Source organism: Heterocephalus glaber, unplaced genomic scaffold (assembly GCF_053883595.1).
Source record: "Heterocephalus glaber isolate CG9 unplaced genomic scaffold, H.glaber_assembly_v1.0 deba00001795, whole genome shotgun sequence".
NCBI lineage: Eukaryota > Metazoa > Chordata > Mammalia > Rodentia > Bathyergidae > Heterocephalus > Heterocephalus glaber.
The window spans coordinates 2,670,952-2,694,760 of record NW_028258476.1 but is presented as its reverse complement, the minus strand read 5'-3'; the positions used below and the strand labels follow the sequence as shown (position 1 = coordinate 2,694,760).

At 37.5% G+C, this 23,809-nt stretch overlaps 1 protein-coding gene across 8 annotated transcripts in view; it reads right to left on the bottom strand.

Moving 5' to 3' along the window:
* Ash1l (ASH1 like histone lysine methyltransferase) overlaps positions 1–23,809 on the bottom strand; it is a 175,911-nt gene that overhangs the window by 124,405 nt on the left and 27,697 nt on the right. The gene's annotated exons all lie outside the window — the stretch shown is intronic.

The following is a 23,809-nucleotide window of genomic DNA, read 5'->3' as shown; positions in this document are numbered from 1 at the left end:
AACCCATATATATATATATATATATATATTTTTTTTTTTTAAACTGGATCTTTAGAAGTATCTCTATAATCTTTGACATTATTTTAAACAGAAAATTTAACAGTCTATTTCCACCTTACTTTTGGCTGACTAGTAAATACACTTTAAGCATATGTTTTTGAAAAGAGAGATTTTTAGTTATGGACCTCTTTCAAATAGTTCAGTTCCTATCTCTTTCATTGACTTCAAACAAAAGTAGGACAATCTCTGACCTACTTTACTCCTTTAACACATTCTCAATTAATAGTCTTGAATGAGCAGTTCTCAAAGTGGGAAAACTAAAAACAACAAAAATTTTTTTGGTACCGGGGATCAAACTCAGGACCTTGAGCTTGCAAGGCAGGTGCAGTGCCACTGAGCTAAATCCCCTGCCCAAATGTTTCTTTTTTGATTTCCTTAGGAGCACTTTTTTTTTTTTTTGGTACCAGGGATCAGACTCGAGTCCTTGCACTTGTGAGGCAGGTGGTGGAACCACTGAGCTAAATCCCCGGCCCAGGAGCACATTTTTATAGAAGACCAGGATTGGAAGTAACTTTCAAGTTATTTACTGTAAATAGCTACTTAATTCATGAATCTTTGCTGTGTACTTTACAAATGAATTGGCTACTTCATATAACAGTCTTTTATTTTGGGATAACTACTCAACAGTTCTTCCTAACTATAAAATTCTTATGAAAGACTTAATGAAATGTGAAGGTATGCACATCTGTGCCTAGGAATATAAAAAGAGGACAAATTTTCCTATGTAAATTTATAAATGTAATGCTAGTTTAATAAAACCATCAGATTTCAGGAATTAGAAAAATTGATTGTAATGTTCACCGGGAAAAACACACACACATATACTATTTTAATGACAAACACATGAAAAGACAAAAGAACCAATGGAACAGGTTAGAAGACTCAAAAGCAAATCAAGCATGTATGGAAAAATATTATACATAAACTATTACCTTCCTTAGAAAATTCAGTAATAACTAGAAAGAGTCTATATGCTTTACACTACAGCTTTTGAACCAGGAATCATATTTAAAAAATCTATTCCAAGATACATCAGGAAAAATAATGCCTACAAGGCTATGAAACACATCACTACTTTAACAGCAGAAATCTGAACCAATCCAAATGATTATCTACAGGGGCCTGGTTGAACATACCAATGTACATTTGTACAACAGAGCACTAAGAACCCCCCAAAGATTATACCCATAAAGAAACCCTAAATTGTAACTAGATAGCATATTATGGCAACGTTGGTAGATATAATTATTTTGAACCAAGATAGATTATATAATTGGTAGACATATAGATCAAATAATTGTGAATGTCATTAGGAACTAAAATTTGGGGGGGGATACAGATATGTAAAGCCTTTTAATTTTTAGATTCAAATTAGAACTGTGACTATATTCTTGCCTCTATTCACTCTATCAAAAGAAATGCCTAAACACAATGATAATCCAGTAACAATAAATGCCTCTAACACTCAAGACTGTGGTCTCTAATATCATTTTCCACTAAAGCCAAACAGAGCTCCTGTTAGCACTGACCATTTCCATAGATAAGAAATAAAAAATATGATCCTGCTGATGGTTCTCTCTACTTTGTACTAGTCACTCTACTTTTTTGTTTGGTTTCCTATAATAAAACCTGTTCCCTAAGAAAGAAAGTTCTTAGCCAGGTGTGTTGACACATGCCTGTAATTTCAGCCCTTGGGAGGCTGATCATTTTGATCCAGCCTAGAATACGCGGTGAGATTCCATATCAAAAAAATGATAGAACAAAACAAAAACAGAAAAGAGAAAAATAAAGTTCTTAGGCTGGAGACTGTAGCTCAGGCACAAAGCGCTTGCCTAGCATGCATAAGACCCTAGGTTCAATCTCAAGTACGATCCAAAGACCAAAAAAAAGGGGGAAATGGTAGAAAAAAAAAGTTATTTCTAATAGTAAATAAAACATACTCTTCACAGTTTTCAATATTGTCTCATTTTCTCAAGTCATATAGAGTAAGCTTAGTTTCTCTTTTTCCTGATAGCTTTTCATACATTTGAATTCAGATAAAATATTTAACCTATTGTCTCAAGCAATTTCACTTCTTTCTGGTCAGTTTCTGATGAACATGTTTCAGTTATGTGGAAACTATTTTGGAGCACAATACACCTAACACTTGACTGATACAAAATAAAAGAAACTATTTCTCCATTTGCATTGGATTTTAACATTTTGCCCAAGAGGAAAATGGCTTTTGATAATCTCATATACTACTGATTTTATTTGTGTATGTATGATTTTGAAAACTGTATTTGTTACTGGTGATATCCTTTTACATTTGTAAGAAACTTTAAAATGACAAGTAGTAGAAAGAGGTATTGTTTTAAGAGTGTGTACTATGTAATAAGCACTAAGGAAGATAATGTACTGAAACATCCCTTTAGGCCAGGTATAGTGCACACACCCGTTATCTCAGTACTCTAGGGAGGCAGCATTCCTAGCAGTACTATATCTTCCCTTTTTATAGCTACACTCAAAACCAAGATTTGTTTTATTTTCCAGAAATCCTGAGGTTTTGCAAATTTCTGAAAAGTAGAGTCTTTTAATTTAATTTCTAGTTTTACTGCACTGTGATCAGAGAAAATTCATTTTTACTTACAGTGTTAGTTTACTTTATATTTAATTTTTGAGTATCCACTTGTTATGAATTGAACTGTGCCCTCCTCCTAACCACAACCAAATTAAACCAATTTAAGCTTTTACCCTGATTATGACTGTATCTGTAAACAGAATCTTTAAGGGGGTAATTAAGGCCAAAAGTGGTCATACAGGTGAGACTATAATCCCATACAACTGGTGTGCTTTTATAAAATGAGCAAGAGAGATCTATCTACCATCATCCACTCTGTACACACAAGGAACAAAGGCTACGTGAGGAAACAACAAGAAGGTAGCCATCTATAAGCCATGAAGAGAGATGTCATTAAAACCCAATCCTGACAGCAACTTTATGTTATACTTCCAGTCCCAGTCTCCTGAACTGTGAGAAAAATTTTGTTATGCAAGCCACTCAGTCTGTGGTATTTTGTTAAAGCAATTTTTGTAATCTATTACACCTCATATTTGGTTACACTGTGATCTTTCATAGCCTAAATATAAACGTTTTATTATATGGAATGTGTGTTTTTTAAACTGTTTCATCTAAAACTCTGGAAGATATATATTTCTGTTCTAGGGAGACACAAAATAACATAATATCCTTGGCATTCCATATTTGCTGACACTGGGGCTGGGGATTTAGCTCAGTGGTTCCGCCACCTGCTTTGCAAGCGCCAGATCCTGAGTCAGGTCCCCGGTACCCAAAAAAAAAAAAAATTTTTTTTTGCTGACTCTGTACCATTAGCAGTGATAAAATATACTCTTTGCCTTTCCCTACTTCACAATCCAGGTACAATATACTAATTTTTTGCATGTTTATCAGTTTATCAATTTTAAACGACATTGTCTGGTCCTTACTCTAATAAATGAAATTTAAAAAATCAATATATTCTTAAATTACTGGTTTTCTATTCCCTAATTTTTGCAAATTCACAAAACCAATAGCTCTTGTTTTAGTTTTTCCTTCTCTTTGATGGTTAATGAAGACTGAAGAGTCTTAAATTCTCTGAAGAAATAAAAAAAACAGTCTCCAAATTCAAGTGTTCAAAACATTTGTTAACATTCTTTTGGTAGAGATGAATGGTATAATTGAGGAAATTATGGATACTGTCCTTATTTATTTGGTTCTAAATTTGTTGTGTGAATGTTATTGTCCAAGTGACTTGATCCTTTGACCTGGCTCACAAAAAGTCATAGCTTTACTGATGCATGTGACTGCTGTCTCTATACAAACATTAGATATGCACTTCAAGAGATTCAGCATGTCCTTTCAAATGACATATTTAAATTTCCTATTATTTCTAAAAATGTCCTTATTTTACACCTTTAAAAAAATGACCTAGGGGAGCTGGGGATATAGCTCAACAGTGCCGCACCTGACTGGCAAGTGCAAGGTCCTGAGTTTGATTCCCAGTACCAAGGAAAAAAAAAAGCTTCAATGTCAACAATAATAAAAAAATTAAAAAGACCTAGGCTGGAAGCACAGTTCAGCTCTAGGATGTGCAAGGCCCTGAATTCAAGCCCCAGTACTGCACAACAACAATAAACGTTGATCCGAACTAGAATTTCTGCTGTAAGACACCAATTATGCATATTATATTGTCCCTTTTCTGCACATATATCCTATTTCCCTCATCCTTTAAATTGTATTTCCCATCTTGTTTCTTCTTCTCTATTGTTTTCACAAGTGTTACTTCTAACTTCATTTCTATATAACTTTGTTCTCTTCCACTTACATCCTAAGGTTGTTACATCTCAAGTTTCACTGCCTTTACTGCTCTTTTATACTTTGTTGGTGTTATAGTTGTTTTTATAACTCCCAGTAAAATACAACATCCACGCTACACCTGCAATTCATTATGCCAGACCATGTCAGCTGGGGAAGTTCAGTTATGAATTGACAGGTGTATTTCTCAGCATTTTGAAGACATAATTCTTTTCTTATAGCTGCTGTTGAGAAACCTGACATTAGTCTGTTATTCCTTTATTTCATGCTTACTTGCTGCTTTTAAGGTTTTTTGGACTTTGATATTTTAGAAATTCACAAAGATATGTCTCAATGTCCATACAAGTTTTATCAATTCTTTTCAAAACTTGTTCTTCTTGAGTCATCAGTTCTATAAAAGTATTCTTTTAAACACTGTATCTGCTCAAGTCTCCCTATTGTGTAGGACTCCAGTTAGAAGATACTGGAATATCTCTCACTATCCTTTATCTTCTCTTACTTTTTTAACCATATATGACATTTCTAGCTTTGCTACATTCTAATCAGTGCTCCAATGTTATTTTCCAGTTTACTTTTCTCTCCACAGATGGATCTAAATTAGAATGAACTATTAGTCACTGGGTGGAGTTTTAAATTTCAATGCATGCATTATTTCAATAAGAAAATATAGTCTGCATTTCTAAAAAATATATTTCACCCAGGCGTGGTGACACACATGCCTGTAATCCTGGAGGCTGAGGCAGGAGGATCACTGTGAGTTCAAGGCCAGCCTGGACTACATGGTAAGAATGCCGAAAGAAAAGAAAAGAAGAAAAGAAAAGAAAGAAAATATGACCCTAGTCATTTTTTGTATAGACTTCTTGTTCTTTTTTTTTTTTTAAAGACCAGGTCTCTGGCCGGGGATTTAGCTCAGTGGTTCCACTGCTGGCCTCACAGGCGCAAGGTCCACAGTTTGATCCCCGGTACCAAAAAAAAAAAACCAGACTCTATGCAATTTAGGCTGGCCTTGAACTCACAGCGATCCTCCTGCCTCAGCCTCCCGAGTGCTGAGATTACAGGCATGGGCCACCATGCCTGGCCAGGCTTATTCTTATTTATAAATCTTTAATATTTTCAAATAGTTATTATATTTAATCCAACAACTGTATTCTTTAAAGTTCTTACATAGTTTAATTGTGCTTAGTTGTGTCTGCAGATGGTTGCTGCTATGAGTATCTTTCTTTTTTTTTTCCTCTTATTTTTAAATTCTGAGTTCATCTTAGGAGGTTGCTTTACTGAAGGCATAAAACCAAAAGAATCCTAGTTCTCACTCTCCATCTTGGGTGGGCTTAGAATAAAATACAGGAGATATCCCTGGCCCTTGTAATGAACTAAATTCCCAGCATGCTAAAATTTTTTTTAAAGTTTTGAGACAGGGTCTTGCTAAGTTACTATGTTGCCCAAGCTGGGCTCAACCTTGCAATCCTTCTGCTCTAGTCTCGCAGAGTAATCCCAGCACAGGTGTGTGCTACCATGCCTGATGGAAAGTACATTTTTTGTTGTTGTTGGTACCGGGGATCGAACTCAGGTCCTTGCGCTTGCACAGCAGGTGGCGAAACCACAGAGCTAAATCCCCGGCCCGGAAAGTACATTTTTAATTTAACAGTGATGGAGTAATATTTCTGTGAGAAAGGTAATGACTGTCTACATAAAATATTGATATATAACTTTTAAAAAACAAGAAAAACACTATCACAACATGAACATCACCAAAAATGTAAACAGACAGTTCTCATTAGAAAATTAAATAACAGGGCTGGGGATTTAGCTCAGAGGCACCACACCTGCCTCACAAGTGCAAGGTCCTGAGTTGTGAGTTGAGAGGGGAGGAGAGGGGAGAGGAAAGGAAAAGGAAAAGGAAAAGAAGGAAGGAAGGAAAGAAAGAAAGAAAAGAAGGAAGAAAAGAAGGAAGGAAGGAAGGAAGGAAGGAAGGAAGGAAGGAAAGAAAGAAAGAAAGAAAGAAAGAAAGAAAGAAAGAAAGAAAGAAAGAAAGAAAGAAAGAAAGAAGAAAGAAAAATTAAATAACAGAAGAACAAGAAAAAAAATGTTCAAACTCACTGGTATAGGAAGAAATATAGAATCACAAATAGGGATTTCAGATTTTACCATTATTATGTGTGACTGCCAAGGACAGAAGAATCAAAAGACAAAAGAGAGCTCTGTGATAAACAAGAGCTGAACAATACTAATGAAAGGACAAGCTATAAAAGGAGACCTACAAAAGCATAAAAGTTACAAAAATATTTTAAACCATCTCCTTTTAAATGATGTTATCAATTCACATTTAAAAACAAATTTTTATCAACACAGTTGGCTTCAGTTATAGGAAAGCTAAATAACTAAATCTTCCTTTCATGTTATTTCTCGTATCATAAAACTTGTGAGTAATGAACTTGAGAAAAAGAGATGACTGTACTACCAATTATAATTACCATGAACAATAATATGAACAAGGCATACCACTCAGGCTAATGGTTATGATTTGACTATTTAAAATATTTTTTTTTTGAGACAGGGTCTCACTATGTAGTTCAGACTGGCCGTGCCTCAGCCTCCTGAGTGCTGGGATTACAGGAATATGCCACTATGCCTGACTATTTTAAAATAAAAGTAAGTATTCTATTTGAAATATGGAGTGAAGAAATTTCTTGCAACCACATGTCCATCTCGGTCCTGCTTTTTTTTTTGGTACTGGGGATTGAACTCAGGACCTTGTGCTTGCGAGGCAGACGCTGGAACCACTGAGCCAAATCCTCCGCCCCTGTAGTGAAGAAATTTCTTACAGGCATTCTATACTGAAATTTAATAAGGTGAAATATATGTACTATTGTAAAAGTGAAACGCTGAGTCGTGAACATGGAAGTGGTTCACTTTAAGTCCTAATATAGTAACTACCAAATAGTTTAAAAATCAACTCTATTTCACAGATCTTTTTAGTTTAATTAATTCTGTGGTATTGGAGATTGACCCCAGGGCTTTTGCACCAAACTACATCCCTAGCCCTTTTTTATTTTGAGACAGGATCACATTAAGCCTCTAAATTACCCAGGCTGGGCTTAAACTTGCAATCTTCTTCTTAGTCTTTCAGAGTGCTGGGATTACAGGTGTGTGCCACAATGCCCAGTTTTATTGTTTTTCAATTTTTTCACTTATTTCTGTTCTGACTTTTAGTGGAACAGTAGCCAGTCCCCAAATGAATCCATGAATTTATAATCAACTGATTCTTTTGTATGTGTGTGTATGCGTCCCTGGCCAATGCCCAGTCAAATAATTCTTGGAAAAGGTATCAAAAATATGGGGGAAAGGACTGAATCTTTAAATAAACAATATTGGGACAATGAGACATTGACAAGTATAAGAATGAAATTAGACTCTTAAATCTCATCATATATAAAAATAACCAAAATGTATTAAAGACTTAAAATGCTAGATTCAAAACTATAAAACTCCTTTGTTTATAATAAAAATATAAATGGATTTTAAAGTTCCATTTTTTAAAGTTACCCTTGTTTGTTTGTTGGTACCAGTTTTCAAACTCGGCTCTCTGCGCTTTCAAGGCAGGCAGCAGAACCACTGAGCTAAATCCCCAGCCTAAGTTAACCTTGTTTTTCAAAGGTATTTTCTAAACAGATCTTTAGTAGAATATTTAAACTGCGACTTTAAAGATTTAACATACAACAAAGTGGCTCGGGATCTGAGTGGCTGCGGGTCCTGAGGGCACAACAGACGGCCCTCCCAGGGTGCCTGGGGGAATGGCAGGGATCGAGGCGCTGAGGGCCCAGGGAGGAAGGAGGGTCACCAGGGCTGTGGTCCTACTGAGCAGCTGTAGTTCACTGGTGCTGTAACTTTAAAGGCTTTCTGTCCAGACTTCAAAACTGCTCTCGGTGCTTTGGTGGGTCGCTGACTCCCCCAACACCTTGGATGTCAGTCGGGCCATGGTGACTGCCATCTTCTAGTCTTTGCCTCTCCTGGACCAGGAGCACTGCAGGAAGAGTCAGACCTTCCAGGTGGAGGCTCCCCTGGGGGGACAGTGGCAGGCGTGGTGGTCACCACAGGAATGGACCTGGGGACCCTGCCCGAGCTGGGCCAAGGGCAGGCTGCGGGTGCTGAGGAGGTCCAGAGCCCTCCTGCGGGGCAGCGTCAGCTTGCTAACAACGTTTTCCTTTGTGTTTGTTTTGGTTATGTTCTTTTGCAGCCTTTTACAGTCATTTGGGAAGGGAAAATGCCCATGTCAAGAATTGTCTCATTGAGTTTTCTCTCTGTCCCCTAATACAATACTGGCGTAACACTTCCAGGAGGTTTTTCTTTTTTATATTTAAAATGTTACTTTTCTGTACGTTGTACATGCAAGTTTACTGTAATTTTTCTTAACACTTTTTAGTGCTGTTTCTAGTATATTCCTGTAAATGTCAGTTACTGAAAATGAGTCCAATGTAAGCAGTTTTAGCTTGTTTACTGCAATGCTGGCCTCAACACCACAGAATAAAAATCGTAGAAAGTACTCTTTGATGTTTCTGGTAATCATGGACCCTTCTCCTGGGGCATTTGTTTTGTTTTCATAATAAAAAGAAAAAATAAAAAAAACTATAAAACTCCTGAAAGAAAACTAAGGGAAAGCTCCATGAATTTGATCTCATAATGAGTTTTTTAATATGATCTCAAAAAAAAAAAAATATGATCTCAAAAGCAAAGGCAAAGGGTATGGTTTGGATATGATTTGAGTGTTTCCACCAAGGGTTCACATGTTGAAATTTACTCCTCATTGTGAGGTATTATGAGGGTGGAAACTTAAACTATGATGGTCAGAGGTAGGGCCTGTGGACAGTGATTAGAATTACTATATGAAGTCATCAAATTTTAGCCACCATGGCCTGGGGATTTAGCTCAATGGTTCTGCCACCTGCCTCGCAAACTCAAGGACCCAAGTTTGATCCCCAGTACCAAAAAAAAAAAAAAAAAAAAAAAGTTTAGCCTCCATGACTGAATACTGGTCCTGGATTTGTGCGTGTGTGTGTGTGTGTGTGTGTGTGTGTGTGTGTGTGTGTGTGTGTGTGTGTGTGTGTGGTTTTTTGAGACAGGGACTCGCTATGTAGTCCTGGCTAGCCTTGAACTAAGTAGCCCAGGTGGGCCTCAAACTCATGGCAATCCTCTTGCCTCAGTCTCCTGAGTGAGGGAGGCATGAGCCATCACACCCAGCTTGAACACTGGTGGTTTTATAAGAGGAAAACACACCCACAGTTGATTGTTCCTTCTTTCTTGACATGTGATGCCTTGTGATACCCTGGAAGAAGGCACTATGTGAGCCCTTAAACCTACATAACTGTAAGCTAAAACCTAAAAGAACACATATGAATGACCTATTAGTAGTATATGAAAAATGCTAAATGTCAATGATCATAGGGGAAATGTGAATCAAAACCACATCCCTTAGAAGGACTATTATCACAATGACAAAGGGCAACCAGGTATCCTTGGGCATGCCTATAACCCTAGCTATAGGCTGAGGCAAGAATCTTAAATGTGAGGTCAGATTAGGCAAATCTGCCAGACTCATTCTCAAAATGAAAAAAAAACAAGAGCTAGGGATGTAGCTCAGTGATGTTAAAAAAAAAACTAAGAGTGCCTAAACAAAGGAAAGCTTAATATTACATTCTGCAGATAACAATACAAAGGAAAACAAACTTGGAGCTGTTTGCTATTTTCTTTCTTCTGAGATAGGAGAGTAGGCCGTGCCAAAGCTGGTTGGAGAAGTAGTCATGACTTGTTAATTACAACATCCCAGACACATGCACAGAATAGTTCCCAAAGCCCTGCACATGGACTTCTCCAGAGAACTTCAACAGGTTTCAATAGGATGGCCTAGACCTGACAGCCTGAAATGGGGGATCCCAGCACCGCCTCTTAGGATCCGGATTTTGGACAGCATAAATGGTGAGGTGAGCAATGAAAAACTTGCTATCCTGACTTTCTTCAAGGTAGCCCCCCCACCCGCTTTCTCCAGGGTGTTCTTTTATTGCCTTTTCTTCTTTTACTAGGCCCAAGCTTGTTCTGCAGAGCCAGTTTCTCCCCTGCTCTTTTACTTTCTTGAATAAACTTTGCCACTGCCTTTTGCTTGTTTCATTCAATTCTATGTTCGAGAAGAGAAGAGCCTAGAATCTATCTCCAGAAGGAGATGTAAGCAACCCAGAGCCTGGTAATGTTTAATAGGCAAATCACTTTTAGAAGCAGGCTACCTTTTTTCTTTTTTGGCTTTTTGAAATGGTCTCATTACATAGTCCAGGCCAGCCTTCAATTGTGGCCCAGGCTGGCCAGGAACTCCCTGTCCTCCTGCCTCAGTCTCCCCTAGAGTTGGGATAACAGATACGTACCTCCAACAATGTATCTGAAGATGCATATGAACAATGCACACTGTCAGGTGTGGTGGGCCATGCCTCTAACTCTATTATAGGCAGCTAAGTTAGATAGAAATTAATAAACAGTCAGAGAGGGATTGGGCTCTCAAGGGAAGTCAGACATCAGAACTGTGGCTGGAGGCAGATCTGAAGAGGCAAGACCCCAAGACAAAGCCACAATGGCCAGACTTGCATACTTCCCTAAGGGATAAGCAGAATTTAGGGCTGTACTGTAATTAGCACTACTCAATTCATTAAGTCCAGTTATGCATCAGACACTTGGGTAGGTGACCAGAACACCTGGACCCAGCTTTTCCCAAAAATGTTCCTGTTTCAGAAATCACAGATAAGCCAAGGTTAATGATGTCAGCCACATACCTTTGCTATGTGCCCCGCTTCCCTACTGCATTCATATTAGCTAAGGAGCCATACTTGTAATCTTATAGATTGATTATAGTTTGACCCATGTTGTGCCCACAGTGTGACTTTGCTGTGTAAATTATCCCTGACAAAGGGCCTTAGTAGCAACCCACTTGGGACTCCTTGTCTATTAGGAGCTATCTCTCAATAAACATTTCCCACTGTTAATCTCCCCTGTCCTTTCGAATGCATTCTTCAAATTCAGGGGACTGAAACTTGGCACATCTGACATCTGGCAGGTTGGGAGTTATATTTCTCCTGTATCAACCCCATCACTCTGGAGGATGAGGCAGGAGGACTGCTGCAAGTTTGAGGCCAGCATGCATTACATAGTGATAATACAGTGAGACACTTAAAAAAAAAGTATACATTATTTTCTTATATGACACCCACAGCAAAATTCCTATCATTCTACTATGGAGACACTGAAACTACTGAACATGTAATGAAAGCTGAGATATAAATGGAAAACTCACATACAATTTTATCTTGTAAGCCATTTATACATACCTTCTTTGCAATGTTTCTACATAAAAGATTTATGGATGTATTTTGTAAAATGATTGTATGAAACCTAAGTCACCTGCAAAACTGTTAGAAATTAGAAATATAAGAGCAAGAATCTTAAATTTGCTTCTGAAAATATTCAGAAATCATTTTCAAGAAATGTACGAAGTTTCAGATTGTGTCAGTTAATCAAAAGAACAAACGCATCTGAGAAGACGGATAAAATGCTGAATAAAAATAGTAAAAAAAATTTAAACATTAGTAATTAAATCAAACATTTTAAAGGAAAATCACCAGCTATTTTCTATTCAAAAGCAGACTACTAATGGATCCCCCTCCCTCTTTTCTTCCTCCCTCCATCCATCTTCTCTTTCCTCCCTTCCTCCCTGCAACTCTTTCCTTTCCAATACTGAGGACCAAATTCAGGGGCAGTCTATCATTGAGCTACACACTCAGCCCTTTTTATTTTTTATTTTGAGACAAAGTCTCACCAAATTGCTCAGGATGGCCTCAAACTTATGATTCTCCTGCCTCATCTTCCTGAGTATCTGGGATTACAGGTATGCATGACCAAGGCCTACTATGCACTTTTCATAATTTACAAAGCCATCAGGTGCTGGACTAATTGAAACCCAGATTGAAGCCCAAACTCTATACTCATTCTCTATTACAATTAAAATTTAGAACTAGACACTCAATAATTTTTGACTCACAAAGTGAGGCCAGGAAGGAAGCAACTTGTGTCACCATATATTCAACTATGTCTCCCAATTAATCATCTTTTGCCGGAAATTTAGCTCAGTGGCACTGCGCTTGCCTTGCAAGCACAAGGTCCTAAGTTCCATCACCGGGTACCAAAAACAAACAAACAAACAACAACAAACACCAATTAATCATCTTTCATAAAAGCTCCAGGTTTGATCCTTTCTGATGTCTCCCTAGACGTCTTCAATAATTTCCATACAACTGTGTCTCTAAATGAATTAATGTACTAATAATATGCCTTTATTTGGCAGTCTTGTATATGAGCATCTCTGGAGTGATTTACAATCATTAAAATGAAAGATACAAAGAACCATAAAAAGCAGCATGTCATTTAGTAAGTCAAAGTAATGATACTTAAGGTGTCAAAATAGAAAGGTAATGATATTTAGGCTTAATTCTCTGGTACTATGGAAGCTATGTTGTCCCAAAAATTTGGTTCAATAATGACTTTTTCCATTCACAAGATCAACATAAGAAACATTCAGTCCCCACACATCGTTATGATCGCCATTAAAACAAACCACAATTAGACTCAAGTAGATATACCATACATTCTACACTCAGCAGTAAACTGCTCAATCAGCCAAATGTAGCACATTTTAGAGAAGTTCCTAATATAAAGTGAAAGCAAGAATTGAGGATGAACCTTATTAAACTAATTATGGTAGTTTCAGATCTTTCTGGTACATTTACAGCAGAGGCTGCATGGCACAAAAGAAGGGATCTGGTTTCTCTCCTCCACTTAAGGGAGCATATACTCCATAATGGGAAGACTGACGCTTTGTTTTATCTCAAAGGCTAAAGACCATGACTGCCACCTTAGCTATCTGTCTTTGAATGCAAAAGAAGAAAAGTTTTAAAGAAAATGTGAAGTTCCAGGAGAAACTGCTGCTGCCATGGAGAACCTAGGCATTGTTCTTAGTGTTCTCTTCTCTACTGCCAAATATCTCTAGCCCAAACAGCTTCCAAAGTAAACAATTCAGAGAAGGTAAGACAACAGAATTCATCATAGCAGGACTTAAGAGGTACCTATAAACCCTCAGGTCTTGCTTCAATTGGTTTTTTTTCTTTTGTTTTCCAGGATTGAACTCAGGACCTTGCGCTTGTGAGGCAGGTGCGGTGCCACTGAGCTACATCCCCAGCCCTTCAACAGGGTTTCTTAACAAGGACTTGCATTCTAGATTTTTTCGTAAGTTGCCTGAGAAAGAACGCACTCACAGATGACACCCAGCCCACAGAGCACTGGCAAGTCTCAAATTCTCTGGTTAGAGTTAAGAAAACTAAATACAAAAAAACTTTTCTGTTTTTTTTTTTTTAATGACTGGGATAAATACAATAACCCACAATAGTAACCTTTTTCACTGGGCTCATTAAGTACCACATAACATCTGTTAGTAGATAAAGCACTAAGATCAGTTAAATGCTTTGAAAAGGTGTTTGACACCAAAAACAATTTTTGTTTTTGTTTTTTTTTGAGGTAGGGTTTTGCATTGTAGTTCAGGCTGGCTCTGAATTCACTATGTAGCCCAGGCCATGTTCCTGCCTCAGCCAGCAACAATTTTTTAGAAACTAAGAGCCTAATGAACAATTGTTTTTAAACAGAGATGCTGAAGACAGCATAATTTGCCATTTGGTGTTTTACTGAAATATTTGAAGAGAAGATTTTTCTATGACCTTTTATAAGATTAGCAGGTTTTTGTATGGGTAGAACAAAGATATCCTCTAATAGAAAAATCACAGAACACCGGGCCGGGGATTTAACTCAGTGGTTCCGCCGCCTGCTGCACAAGCACAAGGTCCCAAGTTCCATCCCTAGTACAAAAACAAAAACAAAAACAAAAAAGGAAATCACAAAACAGATGCAGGTAGTAGTGTTATTACACATAACATTAATTTCTTTTTTTGTTGTTTTGGGTTTTTTTTGGTACTGGGGATTGAACTCGGGACCTTGTGCTTTCAAGGCAGGCCCCAGAACCACTGAGCTATAAATCCCCAGCCCAACACTAATTTCTTAAAAACAGGAAAGTACAGATTACGAAGTGCACAAATTTTACTATATATTTTTAGTAAATGAGAGAAGAGAAAATACAAGTAGTTCAATTATGAACAGTAAAGTAACATTTTTAGGACTAAGGAAAGAAATTCTTATTCTCAAGCTGTATTTTTAGGGTTGTATTTTTGGTGGTGGTGATGGGATTTATTTTACACTTAAAGATCTTACTTTCAGTCTTAGTTAAACCCCCTCCCCCTATACCCAGGATTGAACCCAGGGCCTCACATGTGCTAGGCAAGCACTCTACAACTGAGATACATTCCTAGTCCTATTTACTTATTTTTGAGACAGATTCTCACTAGTTGCCCAGGCTGTCTTCAAACTTGCAATCTTCCTGCTCAACCTCCTAAGTAGTAGTTTTTTGTCTTTCACAGTACTGGGGGTTGAACCCATGGCCTTCACGCTGATGATATCCTTAGCCCTTTATTTGTAATTTTGAGACAGTATCTTGCTAAATTGCCCAAGCCAAGGTCCTGCCTCGAATTCCCGGAATGCTGAGATTACAGGTGCACAGCACCATACCTGGCTGTTTGAATTGTTTGCAAACCATTTTCTGTGTTGGTCATGAAATACAAATGCTAAAAAGATAACGGTAACACTCAAGGAGCTATCACTACTAAGAGATAAGTAATTATGCTACAATATGCCATATGTTAAAAACAAATAAATGCAATGGTAGCACAGAGACTAGATCAACTGCCTCAGAAGCTCCAGGGAGCATTTCACAGAATCTGGTGATGTTTTAGCAGTGTCTTTCTACTGTACCGTTTTTTTTTTTAAAGTGACTTTATTGTGAGACAATATGGCCTGTATAACTACAAGCATATTCTGATTTCCTACAGCTATTCTTTTTTTTTTTTGGTACCAGAGATCGAACTCAGGTCCTTGAGCTTGCGCAGCAGGCAGTGAAACCACTGAGCTAAATCCCCAGCCCCCTACCATAACATTTTTATTCCTTTCTCTGCTGCATAAATTTTTTTCTTTTGCTTTTTATTTAGGAATTTAGTAACATTACATTTACTTCTGTAATTTTTCTGTCACAGGTGATTTAATTTTCGAGATTGAGAAAAATAGAAAGGAAAGAAGTCACTAATCATGGTTTAAAAATGTTTTTCTTTCTTTTTTTTTTTTGGTACCGCGGATCAAACTCAGGACTTTGCGCTTCCCAGGCAGGCTCAGCACCACTGAGCTATTCCTAGCCCTTCTACTGTTTGGTAATTCCTGTTATAATTACCCAAACTATCATAATCAATAAACTGCATGTTCCTTTACCTCTGACTTATAATTTTCAGTATTTGCTTGTGATTTTAGCAGTTATTTTGGAACCCCCTACTCATATAATCAAGAACTGGACAAGAAACAACAGCCTAATTACTCAGGAATTTTGCTGAAAAATAAAAAGGTGGAGTTCAAAAAAAACCTCAATCTTGTTTTCTTGTTTTTACTGTGAAAGTTACTACTATACCTTGCAACTGTTAGGATAATCTTTCTGCTTTCATATATATTCTTTGATGTTAGTAATTCAATGCAACTTTGCTAAAAATAGCTAAAATATTCTAATGCATACATCTACCTGCTATGGTTTAGCTCTAAAATGGCCCTCACAGTGTGTTCAGAGGTGGGGCTTTTGTAAGGTGACTGGACTGTGGGGTTACCTTAATCACTCGTGGATTAACCCACTGATAAGTTCAGAGCTGAATGCGTTTAGGAGGTATGATCAGAGTATATGTCCCTCTTCAGTTCTTCCTTTCTTTCTGCTTCCTGGCCATCTTGACCTGAACAGCTTTCTTCTGCCCTCCCCTTCTACCACGCTATTTGTGCCTTACAGCCAGCTGATCGCAGATGATAACTGTGAGCCAAAATAAACCTCTCCCTCTTCAAATTGTGGGTGTCAGGTATTTGTTCCCAGCAACAAGGAAAGTGACAAATACACTACCCATCTGTGCATTTTTCTCAAAATGCTTTTGGGCACCTCCTAAACTCTGACTTCCTTGCATAGCAGCAGAACTCTGTATTGTAAGTTTGTACACTGAGATGTTTTCCAAAATTGAAGGTGAAATTCTGTAAAATAGATCAGGACTTGGCTGTTTAAAAAAAGGAGCAGAAGGCCCAGGGATTTAGCTCAGTGGTGCCACACATGCCTGGCAAGTGCAAGGTCCTAAGTTCGATCCCCAGTACAAAAAAAAAAAGGAGCAGAAAAGACTAAATTTAATAACTCAGTACTAGTTTGTTTAAAGAGTTCTGGTTACATCACATTAACAATACAAATCATTTCTGTTGTCTTTATTGATATTGCCTTTTTTTGACAGTCTCCCAATTTAGATAAGAGATATGAGAAATTAAAGTCTTAGACCATAATCTAAGGAAAAAGAAATATCATAAATCCACATTAAAGAAAGACCTACAGGGGCTGGGGATTTAGCTCAATGGTTCCACCGCCTGCCTCGCAAACGCAAGGTCCCGAGTTTGATCCCCCATTCCAAAAAAAAAATAGGCACACTAAGTGATTCCAGGGAAATCATGGTTAATATATAAGCTACTATTTTCTTACTATATACTTCTGTTAATTCTAGCTTTTAAGCATTTGTTGGTGCAAAATAATACTCATTTGTAACAAAATGGCTAAGGTTATTAAGTTGACTCTGGACTTCATCCCCGTATTTTTCTACCTTTCAGCTAAAGGTAGAGGGTAAGAAAAGTGGATATGAATAAGTTTATTTCCTCTTGGAAAAGAATTCCATGTCCCACCCTCCTAAGGATTGAACCCAGAGCCTAGAGCATGCTTCATAAGTGTTCTATCACTGGGCTCAATCCTCAGCCCCAGAAAATTCTAAGTTGTTCGATTTTGAAGTGGTTAGATGAAAAATCACACATGCGCAACCATAATCTTTATAAACAGGCCAACACCATCAAAGGATCAAGCTGAGCTTTGCCAGTTGTACCCACAACCTCTAATCTACCTCACTTCTCTTTAACACGTAAGTTGCTGCAACACACCCTTAAACCTGACCTCTAATGCCACCTACTGTTGCAGTTCTGGAACCTTACAAAGCTTAACCAATCTGACCAATATTATTCCTGCTAGACTTTCACTCCAGCATTAAGACCAAGGCAGTTCCCTATTAACTATGCACAGATTTATTTATCTAAGGAGACAGGGTCTCACTAAGTCCCTTAGCTGCCCAGGCTGGGCTTGGACTTGTAATCCTCCTGCCTCAGCCTCCCCAGAGAGTGCTAGTATTAAAGGTGTGTGGCACCACACCCAACTAGTCGTGAAAGTCGTATTTTAAAATTCTACATGGATAAAAACAGTACTAGATACAAAAAAATATTTTTTTTTTGAGACCGAGTCTAGCTATGTAGCTCAGTTCAGGCTGACCTTGAGCTCAGGCTAGCCCAGGATAGCCTTGAACTCACAGCAATTTTCCTGCCTTAGCCTCCCAAAGGCTGGGATTACTGACATGTGCCACCATGCCTGGCTCAAAATAACTGAATTTTGTTTGTAGCAACTGAAAAGTAGCCAGTAAAGTCATCTATATGAAGCAAAAGGTAAGGTACCATTATTGTCATTCATGTATTTTCTCAGGAATCTACATTAATCTATCAGCTCTAAACTTTAATAAAATCTCAGACCAACAAGCCTTAAATCCAATAGTTGAATTAATGAGTTTTAATAATTTTCTACAATAGCCAGGTACAATGCACACCTATAATCCCAGCTACTCTGGAGACCGAAGCAGGAGAATCATGACTTCAATGTCAGCCTGGGCAGCTTAGTGTGGTTACCGGGCATGTAACTCAGTGGTAGAGCATTTGCACGGCATGCCAGAGGCAGTGGGTCCAACCCCTAGTACTACAAAAAAACACAAAAAAATCATCTCAGAAAATTCAAAATTATTTTGTCAAAGAATTGTTTTTTAATTTGCATATAAAGTTTTCTTTTCTAAACAAAATACTATCTTTTGGAAGGGAAATTATAATTTTTATTCTTTTATAGCAAAACCTTTATTGGTACATTTTAGGCATACGTAATAACACTCATTGTAGGGAATTTGCTCCTGTACACGACACCTCCCGCCTTTTTGCCTACTCCATCCCCTCAAGCCTCTTCCCCTCCTTATGTACAAAACCTTTCTTTCCATTTTTTCCTTCTATTTTCTCTTTTGTTTCTTGTCACGGAAGGGAAATTATAATTGTGGCTATATATTCTGTTCTTGTGTTTATTAAATATATGCATACAGTATAAAATATCATAAAGTAAACTAACAGGTGACAACAAGCTACTCAGTACAGCACCGAATAACAACCCTAGCTGAGAATAACAACCCTAGCTGACCTATTTGTAATGAGTACACAGCAGTAGTGAAATATCTAGCCCCGCAGTTTCTTTCTGCTCAATTTTCAGTTTTTAATCTCCCATAGGAAACAGATACTTTGACTTTTCATCTGTCACAAAAGCATGTTAACTAAACTGTGCTCACATATAACAAGTTATTTATCCTACAAAATTTTAAAATTGGAGGGCCGGGGATTTAGCTCAGTGGTTTCACCCCCTGCCTCACAAGTGCAAGGTCCCGATTTCAATCCCCCATACCAAAAAAAACCTGGAATTTGATTTAACTTCTAAAAAGGAATGTATCATTGCCTCTTCTTTTTAGTGTGATAAATATAAAAAAATATGACTTCCACTTTCTAAAATATTGCTGGAGAAGAATGAATGTACCATTCTGACAATTTATGAAATGACACTGAGGGCATATGATGTTGCAAGAAAGCTAAATTCAAATTTTTGTAGGAAATTTAAAACAAAAATTTTCTTTCCACTTTGGAAAGAAAAAAGGAGGCAAGAAAACCTGCTCTAAAATTCTCTTTTCTTTTTTTTTTTTTTTTTTTTTTTTGGTATCGGCGATCGAACTCGGGTCCTTGTGCTTGCGCAGCAGGCGGTAAAACCACTGAGTTAAATCCCAGGCCCAACCTGGTCTAAAATTAACAATGAACACATTTCTTATAAAACAACTGGGATTTTTACTTCTACCATATGGCTAATTAAATACTATGAAAAGTATTACAATGACGTAACTTAAGCCAATGTAAGACATAGTGTTTATTGTACTCTTGGCCACAGAGAAAGTTAAAAAAAAAAATCTCTAAGAGGCCAAGAAAAAAAAGAAAAAGAGAAAAAACCCAAAAAAGGTAAAAAGGGGGTAGACTGAAGTATGCATAATTGTCCAGAGGGTAAAGGCACCAAACCATGGTCTAGAACACCAAACATGGTCTTTACCTGCAGCCCATGTGGCCCTAAACAGTTAGGAATGTGGCTCCACAAGACTGCCCACTTTAAATGTTATACTATTTTTTTGTCACGTAATTGCATAGTGTTCCATGGCAGACTGCATAGGCAACCAAGGAACACTGTGTAAAGGGAAGGGTACAGTGCAGGGTTATGCTTAACTGCCTCCTGCCCCTTGCCCCAGTCTGTTAAGTCAAAACCTGTACATATTAGATGTTGCAGTACTTGTGCTTATGTCACCTGACAAGTAAAAAACACTGCCATTATTACAATAATTCAGCCCTACATGTGTGTTCCTGTGAAGAGAAGTCATGTCGTCTTCTTTTTCAACTATTAAATTTGGGCTTGTGTCATTTCAATGTTATAATAAAAAAATAAAAAAATTAAGGAAGTTTTGCTAGTTATATACATTAACTGTATTATTTATTTTATATATGGCCCAACACAATTTTTCTTCACTCAGTGAAGCCCAGGCAAGCCAAGTGGCGTGGCTGGACACCCATAGTCCAGAGGCAAAGTAGACCTCCCAGGTAAAATGTCATTTATACACCCCAACTCCTGGCAAAACAAATTCAAAGCCTCTGAAGGAAGCCATCATCAAATTAAGCTCCAAGTTCAAACACAGATACAAACTTTATAACAGCTGGACAAGTTCTAGGAAAAAACTCTATTTTCATTGACAGTGCATACATTCATAAATTAACACACAAAAATGTAAAGAGTGTTCTAAATGAATAATGAGGGATTAGTCGCATCTATAAAACATAAAATAAAACCGTATCACACTAGCAAATGTAGAAATAACAGTGACAAAATGGAAAATCAGACCTGACCCAAAATAGATTTTTCTTCTTCATGGTAGTCCAGGGTCTTTCCACTGAGCTACATCCCCCAATCCTTTTTAATTTTTTGAGACAGGTCTTACCAAGTCACTAAATTGCCCAGAGTGGGCTCAAACTTGAAACTCTCCTGCTTAAACCTCCAAGAGTGCTAGGATTACAGGTGTGTGCCTTCGTGCTTGGATAAGAGATTTCTTTCTAACAGTTTTGGGATGACTATGTAGGCATTTGCAAAGAGAAAGTCTGAACCATAACTCATACAGTATAATAAACCACAAATGGATCAGACATTTTAAAAATGAAACAAAATGGAAATCTTTTATGAACTTGTACAAAAAAGACTTTTCTAATGATATACCAACATCCAGAAACCATAAAAGTAAAGATTAATGTTAAAGGAGGTAAAAAACTAAGTATTTCTATACGGCAAAATAATATAAACAACTGTCTAAAGACAAATAACAAGCAAATAAAATTGTAAGCTGTATTTCAAAGGGCTAAAGAAGCTCTGTTAGTCTTAGTACTGAAATATCTCCAGAATTTCCAGGTGTGGTGGGACATGCCTATTATCCCAGTATTTAGGAGGCTGAAGCAGAATGATCACAAAATCAGGCCAGCCTGAGCTATCAAGTGAGATGCTGTCTCAAAAACAAAAATGTGCTGGGCATAGTAGTGCACGCCTATAATCCTAGCACTAGGGAGGATAAGGCAGGAGGATCGCTGAACTTGAGGCCTGCCTTGGGCTAGTGAGACTGTCTCAAAAAAAGAAAGGAAGGAAGGAAGGAAGGAAAGAAAGAAAGAAAGAAAAGGGTGGGGGAGAAGTAGAGAGAAAGAAAGATCTCCAAAATAAATTATTTAAATTAAAAAAAAAGATGCAGAAAAGTATACACAGTAGGTTACCATTTAAATTTTAAAATCAAGGAAAATCATTTTTGTAGGAGACATGAGTTTGCTTATATGTATGCATAATGTGTTTCTGGATGATATCAAACACACTGATGTTAGACTTACTTTTCTGGAAGTTTCTCTGCACCAGCTTTGGTTCCAAACGTTTATTCATAATGTATGTGGTATGACTCTTCAAGGAAAGTAAACCCAAAGATACATTCAATAAAGTTTTCTTCATTTAGGTTCAGAAATGGCTGTTTTGCTTATCAGATATCATACTTAGTACAGTGTTATAAAACTCATTACCTAAAAGGGGATTCCAAAATGAATTTGCTTAGATGGTAGGAAAGGAATAGTAATGATAATAACCTAGAGCCCTCAATCTCATTTATTTCTTCTCACCTAGAGGGTGTCAAACTCATAATGGTTATACAGATGGAGCCAACAATGAATGTGCCAGACTCTTTTTACTGAAGTCCACTAGATTGGTCCTCTGAAGAGAGTCCATAATTGAAGACTCCCCTAACACGACTTCTACTGAAGGCCACTTAGATTAGCTCTCCAGAAAAACTCCCTAACTGCCAGGCCCCTACACTAATTCCTTTCAGCAGGAAGCAGCTAGATCTGTGCCCATCTTCCCCAGCAGCAGTTAGATATACTGTACTTACTTTGTGGGGGAAGTGAAATGGTGTGTAACAGAATATAATGAGAGGGCTGAATAAAAAGAAAATAGGGCACACATCAAGTTAAGAGCTAATTGAAGTCCTGCCACTAGTTAAGCTTAAAAATAAAAACACAGGCAGAATATTCTTATGCAGAAGATGCTAACTGACAGTTCCTCCTGACCTCTGGACTGGACTTCTAGACTTTGAGGAACATTAGAAATACAAAATGAGGGTTGAGGATTTAGCTCAGAGGTTTCGCCACGTGCTGCGCAAGCACAAGGACCAGAGTTCGATCCCTGGTAAATAAATAAATAAATAAATAAATAAATAAATAAATACAAAATGATCAGTTTCCTTTAAACTTATTTTCTTTCAAATGAGAGGAATGGCTTACTTTTTCCTTTATTATGGGTGGCCTGTAAAAATATTAAGGTGTATTCTCAGCCACCTCATTCACTGGATATGGCACACTGAAACTTCTGGCTCCTCTTTCAAAGTCCAAACTACCAGTAGAAGGTAAACATTTTGAATTGATTCAGGAGGCACCCACAACAGTGCAACAAAAGACCCTCACAAAAGAAGACTTCCAAAACTACTTTGGAAAGTGACAAGAACAATCAGATAGGTTTGCTGGAAGTGAAGGGGAGTATTTCAAGGGGGATTAAAGGCAATGTGTCTTTTATTGTACAATAATAAAAATGTTATCATTCACTGTAGTTTTTAATCACATCACTACAGATCAATGGAATAGCCATACTTTCTTTTTTTTCTTTTTTTTGGCATCGGGGATTGAACTCTGGAGCTTGCCCTTGCGAGGCAATGGAATAGAACAGAAGTCCAAAAACAAACCCCCACATACATGGTTAGTATTTATTTTTTTCAAGGATCCAAAAGCATTCAACTTGGAAATGATACAACAAATGGTGCCAAAAAAAAGAATATCCACATGTAATACAGAATGAAGTTGGATCCTTATACCTAAATTTGGATACTATACAAAATTTAACTTGAGATGGATCAAAATCCTTGATGTAACCAGACAAAGTGGCACACACCTATAACCCCTGCACTCGGGAGGCTAAGACAGGAATTCAAGGCCACCCTGAACTATAAAGCAAGACCCTGTCTCAAAGTAAAAACAAATATAAAAACCTCCACATAAAAGCTAAAACCATAAAAGAAGAAAACATGGAAAATTTTCACACATTACGTTTGCTACTTATTTCTAAGATACTGGAGTAGGACAGAAGAAATAAAAAAAGAGGCAGAAAGGCAATAAGGAAAATCATTAATTTTACAAATGAAAACTGCAACTTCAATATACAAGTGCAGCACTTTTTCACCTGCAGATTAGCCCCATGCATGGACCATCAACTTACTACAGTGGGCCACCCCCCCAATCAAGACCATGAACTACCACTGTGCAGAACACAGACAGACTCCCGGTTCCAAACCATAGTGAGGCTCATTTCTCTGAGTTCCTGCCTCTTACTGATGCGCCCTAAAAATTCTTATTCCATGATAGGAGTCAGCAAAC